Source organism: Ictidomys tridecemlineatus, chromosome 6 (assembly GCF_052094955.1).
Source record: "Ictidomys tridecemlineatus isolate mIctTri1 chromosome 6, mIctTri1.hap1, whole genome shotgun sequence".
NCBI classification, from domain to species: domain Eukaryota; kingdom Metazoa; phylum Chordata; class Mammalia; order Rodentia; family Sciuridae; genus Ictidomys; species Ictidomys tridecemlineatus.
In genome coordinates, this window is record NC_135482.1 from 187,646,294 (window position 1) to 187,651,975 (window position 5,682).

General features: G+C 48.7%; 1 long non-coding RNA gene across 1 annotated transcript; it reads right to left on the minus strand.

The window, feature by feature from the left end:
• Positions 1 to 497: 497 nt before the first annotated feature.
• On the minus strand, positions 498 to 4,341 carry LOC144365198 (uncharacterized). Its single transcript, XR_013423490.1, has 3 exons — positions 4,250 to 4,341; positions 4,046 to 4,166; positions 498 to 2,923 (listed from the first exon to the last, which is right to left on the minus strand). It is a non-coding gene; the product is annotated as an uncharacterized LOC144365198 (long non-coding RNA).
• Between the last annotated feature and the right edge of the window lie 1,341 nt (positions 4,342 to 5,682).

Consider the following 5,682-nt stretch of genomic DNA (forward strand, 5'->3'; position numbering starts at 1 on the left):
TGGGTTCAATCCCCAGCTCCACACACACACACACAAAAAAACACCTTCCAAAAAGCACGCCCCCAATGACCTAAAGACCTCCCCGTAGGCCCCACCTTCCAGATGTCCCACCACCTCACAACAGTACCGCGCTTCCGTATCCCTTGAGGGCTACTCGAGCCCCACCCACACCACACACCAGAGTGGACCTGTTCCTCACAGCGGAGCGTTCAGGAGAAGCGATTCCCTAGCTGTAGCCAACTGCTTGAATTCCTAAAACAGGCCAGTCTCCCAGAAGAGGTGGACAGCCTCCAAGTCAGTTTCCATATGTGGACCTTTCCTTCCTGGAATTACCTTGAATGACACCACAGGGCCCTCCTGGGGATCCCTTGGCCTTGGTGAAATGCTATTTTGTGAGATCTTAAAGTGAGACCACAGAGGCCGCTAGGCAACCCAGAGAATAACGGACATGCCCTCCCTGTGCCCTAACCCAACCTGAAAGTCCAGCTTCCAACCAAGCTAACCACCCAGTCCTCACAACAAGAGCCGACTCAGGGTCCGGCAGGCGGAAAGGATGACATCAGAAACAGGCGGAGCTGGTGAGTTAGCTTTTCTTTATTGCAAAACAACAAAAAAGAACAGCTTGTTGAAATGACTGTCACCCCTTCCACACAGACCCTGTCTTCAAGTCACCTTGGACAGGGAAGTCGGCACAGCTGGAGACGCTCACACACTGGCGTGGGGCCCCCAGTCAGGACGGCCTCTGCCGCTGACGTCAGAGCCCGCGTCCCCAGTCTGTCTTCACATCTAGATTTTAGCCCTAGATGTGAAGCAAGTCCCTGAAGTTTGTAATGTTGGGAGACAAGGGATTATGGAGAATGAAGAGCAGCAGATTTCTGAGCTGAGCTAGCGGTTTTTGCAAACCCCTGAGCCAAGAGAAAGCTTGATCACATTGGGGATGGTCAGCACCACGATTCTGCATCATTAAAGCACACAATAGAACAGAGGCAGTGCCGACCCTGGCAAGACCGAAGGCGTAAGCAGAAACCACATCTTGTTTCAAGGCTGATTTAGCACGCACCAGAATCACCTGGAGCCCTTGGCAACCCCCAGAGGCCCGGGCCCACTCCCAGAACTTCTGATTCAGTACATCTGGATGGAGCTCTGGGAGCTGTATCTTCAACAAGTTCCCAGGCACTGCAGGTGCTGCGGGGCCCAGAGGACCACACTTTGAAAATCACGGCTCTGTGATGTTTCTACCTTATCCCGAGCACCTCAGAACTGGAGAGTAGAGAGGTGCGGGTGTGGCAGAGATGTACTGAGCATCATTTAGTGTGTGGGAAGGGCAAGGTCATGACTGAGTGTGGGGGTGGGGTGGGAGTTTGAGGAGCATGAAGACTTTCAGAAACAGTTTCTAAAGAAAAGAAGAAAAAAAAAACTAGCTGGCCAGGGGTTCACAGGGAGATGAGTGGGTAACTTTTAAAGTGTAGACAAAGTTGGAGACTAAAATCATACAACAAATGGCATTTTGGAGTGGCAAAATGTTATTCGTTGTATGATTTTTCCCCAACAGGACCAAGAAGGAACAATTTGTGGTCAGAGAATGACAGTCACCATCTAAGACCTGAAAGTCTGACAGCTAACGTCCAAGTGGTGGAAATAAGTGTGGGTGATTCTCCATGTCCCTAGCACCTTGCTTCACAGTGAGCCTGCCCCATTCTTATTGCTGATACAAAGAACAAGTCATAAACCAAATTGGTGATCAAGCTCTGGGCTTCCACCTCAAGCTGAGAACGTGCCTATGCTGCTTCCTGGGCACTCTGACTGCTCAGAGCAGGGTTGTCAAAGCTGGGTCAACCATGGACTTGACCACCTGCTCAGAGGAGATGGCAGGACTCAGCTGTCTCCCAGGAACAATGAGGAAGCATTGGAGTAGTTTGAAGATAAGCAAAGATAGTGGGTGGATTAGAGTTGGAAACATCAGTATGAATTTGGTTAGCACATAGAGATACAGTGATTACATACCAAAAGAGAGCTACACACATGAACACGTGGGCTAGTAGATACATATGTACCTCCTTGTTCTGTCGGCTAAGAGGGCCTAGAAGCAATGACCCCACAGCAACAAGCACAGTTCTCCGATAATGGGACCCAAGGCTCCTTGGAGAAATGTTGATTCCAAGATTAGAACAGAAAACATGTCCAACATTGCTGGAACATTCTGTAGTGCCAGGATGTAAGGAAGTACTCAAAAACATAAATGAGAAATTTTAAATGCCATCATAAGGGTATGTCAAAGGGATCTATCCCCGTTCCCAAATGAACCCCGACAAAGCTCTCAAAGCCTAAAGCTAGAACAAGTTGAGCAACAACAGGAAGTAGTGTTACATTGTGGTCTAGAACACAAAATGAACACCCAGGGGTCCACACTGGCATAGAGAAGCAGCTGGAAAATAAACACATAAACACATGTAGAGAAGAGACAAACCTGTGCAGAATAATTCCAAATCATTTTTGTGGACACTCTGCCTTCAAGGAGGTGAAGGATAACTTCTACTCCCAAAGTGTGGATGGTGCGTGGGGCCCGACTCCCTCCACACAGTGTGGGGAAGGGGGAGGGAGTAACTTCCCAGAAGAGAAACCTGACAAATGCGACCTCAGCCAGGTGACCAAGGTCAACATCGACACCATCAACCAAGTTGCCAGGATGCACTCCTGATACGACGTGATGAAAGTGACAGTTCACCTCGAAGGTCTTCACTCTCAAAACTCCTGTTTCCAGCCTGATCGTGACATAAACATGGAATCAATTCTACAAAACACCAGACCGGAGCTTCTCAAAACTGCCAAGGTCGTCAACAGCAAGGAAAGTCTGAGAGATTGTCACAACCAAGAGAGCACGAGATAGGAGGGCGAAACATACTGTGACACTCTGGACAGCCTCCTAGAGTGGAAAAAGAACACTGGGTAAAAACTAAGGAAATGTGAATAAAGTATGGGCTTTAGTTTACAACAAGGTATCAGGTCTGCTTCATTGTGACAAAGTTACCATATTAATGTAGGATGCAGGATATAGGGGAACTATATCCCTGCACTATCTTTGCCATTTTTCTGTAAATTGAATACATTCTAAAATAAAAAGTTATTTTTAAAAAATGATCGAGGTGGGAGGCCACTCATTAGCCAGGAAATTTGCCCCTTAAGAACGCTTAAATTAAAAATTAAAAATCTACTCCTGGACTGGGGGTGCAGCTCAATGGTAGAGCACTGGCCTGGCGTGTGGGAAGCCCTGGGTTCAATCCCCAGCACAGAAAAAAAAAAAAATCTACTCCTAAATCCTCTACTGTATTAACAAAATTCTATGAGTAGATAGGTCAACTCTCCTATTAACAATGTGCTTCTTAACAACCGCTAATTTAGAAAAGCCAAGTTAGAAAATGCAAATTAGAAGGTGCAAATAAAGCATTTACTTAAAGCTCTTAGGAAAAAAAATAAATAGAAGCTATTTAAAATATAGATGTAATTATAGAGTGGCTCATTCACATTCATTCATTAGAATTTCATAAGATTTAAGGTGTCCAGTAACAATGAAAAGTAATTAATGAATCAACAAGAAAAGCTCCATGAATTGCATTATTGGGGTATTTTTTTTTCATTATGTTTAAATCAAGTGAGAGAATGCAATAGTTTAGATATTAAATGTCCCCCAAATGCACATGTTAAAAGCTTGGTCCCCACCTTGGCACTATTGTGAGGCAGAGGGACCTAGTGGGAGGTCTCAGGTCATTGAGGGTATCCCCTTGAAGGGGGTTGTGGGATCCCCATTTCTTCCTCTCTTTCTCATCTTGGCCATGAAGTAAGCAGTTTTGAGTCAAAGTAAACCTTTCCTCTTCATTAGTTGATTATCTCAGGTATTTTGCTATAGTAACAGAAAGCTGACTCACACAGAGAATGTGTACTTTGCATCAGGGACCAGACTTATTTTCATTTTTCATTTCCTGATTCATGTAAACAAGATCAAATAGCCTTGGCTACAGCAGTAAGCAAAAAAAAAAAAAAAACATACCTGACTCTCCTGATGTTCTCACTGTGAAGATGAGACACCGCTCCATGTTCTAACATTGCACTGTGTGAATTTATTATGGCCTAGAGAAGCATGAGGATGAGGCTACCCTTGGCGGTTCATCCTGTGTGAATAATCAATAAGTGATGCCTGTTTGTAAGGAGGTCTCTCAGAACTCTCTGGATTATACTCAGAAGACCTACTTACCTAGTGCCAATTGCTCTCTACAGGGAAGAGTTTAACGGTGAAGTCCATTTAGACCTAAATGGTTTGCTGCAGTGCTGCAGTGTGATCCCAGATGATCTGGGAAGTCACATGGTGTTCAAGGTTAAAGCAAGGTCCCTGGCTGGCACAGTCCCGTTAGCCCCAGGCACCGTGGCACGTGAACAGCATTGGCCTTGCCCACTACAGAGCTGCAGATGAGAAGAGCCTTACCCAACCCCAGATTGGTGCTGTTTAATCTGAAAAACTACAAGAGAAAACTAAGCTATTCTGCTAGAAGAGAGGAGAGGTAGAGGTCAGAAGGACCCCTCTGTTGCCTGGGACACCGAGGTCATCCGAGGGTCCTAACAGTTCAGACCATCAGACGTGGAGCCTATGTGGCCCAGTTACCCACGAGGTGTTGAAGACAGGCAGGAGCTGGAGCTCGGTGACCCCAGGAGGCAGCAGGCACTACGTCCGGGGAGGGACGGGACAGCGGCCGAGGAGAAGTCTGCGCACTGGCCAGCTAGGCTGGCAGCACCCCTGGGAACCAGGGCAAGCTGGTGGGTGTGGCCACGCAGTGGGAGAACGCCCGGAGGCTGAGGGCTTCCCGGGGCTTCCTTGTGAGGCGACTGTTGGGGCCTAAAGCATCAGCGAGTAGGTAGCCGTCCCCCACTCCCAAGCTTGCCTGTCTGCTGTTTCCACTAGGCCTAGGAAGCCCTAAGGCGCACACCGTCCCCACCCAACTGCACAAAACCACCAGTGACTCGGAGCTCCGGGGCAGGGGGATCCTGGCCTCGGCTTCCCCAGTCCACAGCGGGGCAGTGGCTGCCACCCTCCACCTTGATGGTGTGGGTTTTAGAAGAGGTCCTTCAAGCCCAGCCTTCTGTGAGAACAGGCAAAGGGCGGACTCCTCGGGAAGCAGGATCCCGGATGTCACCAGGGACCCCAGAGTCTCTACAGCCGCTCAGCAGGCACAGCTAGGAATCCAGGAGGATATTTCCCAGGCCACAATGGTGACCTCGTTCTAGTTAGTAGCCCCGAACATGGTGGGGCTGGCTTCTTCCCGTCCTTCCTGAGAAAGGGTGTGACCTTAGAGTGTGGGGCAGAGGTCAAAGAGCTCCAGGCCCCGCTCTGACCCTGGAGAGGTGCGCTGTCTCTTCACACCTGCAAAGTCCCCTGGGCGCACAGCAACCCTGGAGGGAGTTACCCGGTGAAGCTAAGCCTGTCCCCTGAAGCCCAGTCCCAAAGGAGGGGTGACATTAGCATTCGGTACCCCGTGCAGTCTTCAGACCTCAGAGATGAGAAGGCTGGGGGTGTGGCAAGGCCAAACAGGATGGCCCTGGGGATGGTGTCACCTCCACTGGTGCTACCCTGGGGTATGCCACCAGCCCACTGGGTTTCCCTGCGACGTTTTTGCAAATGGTTTAGCAAGTTTG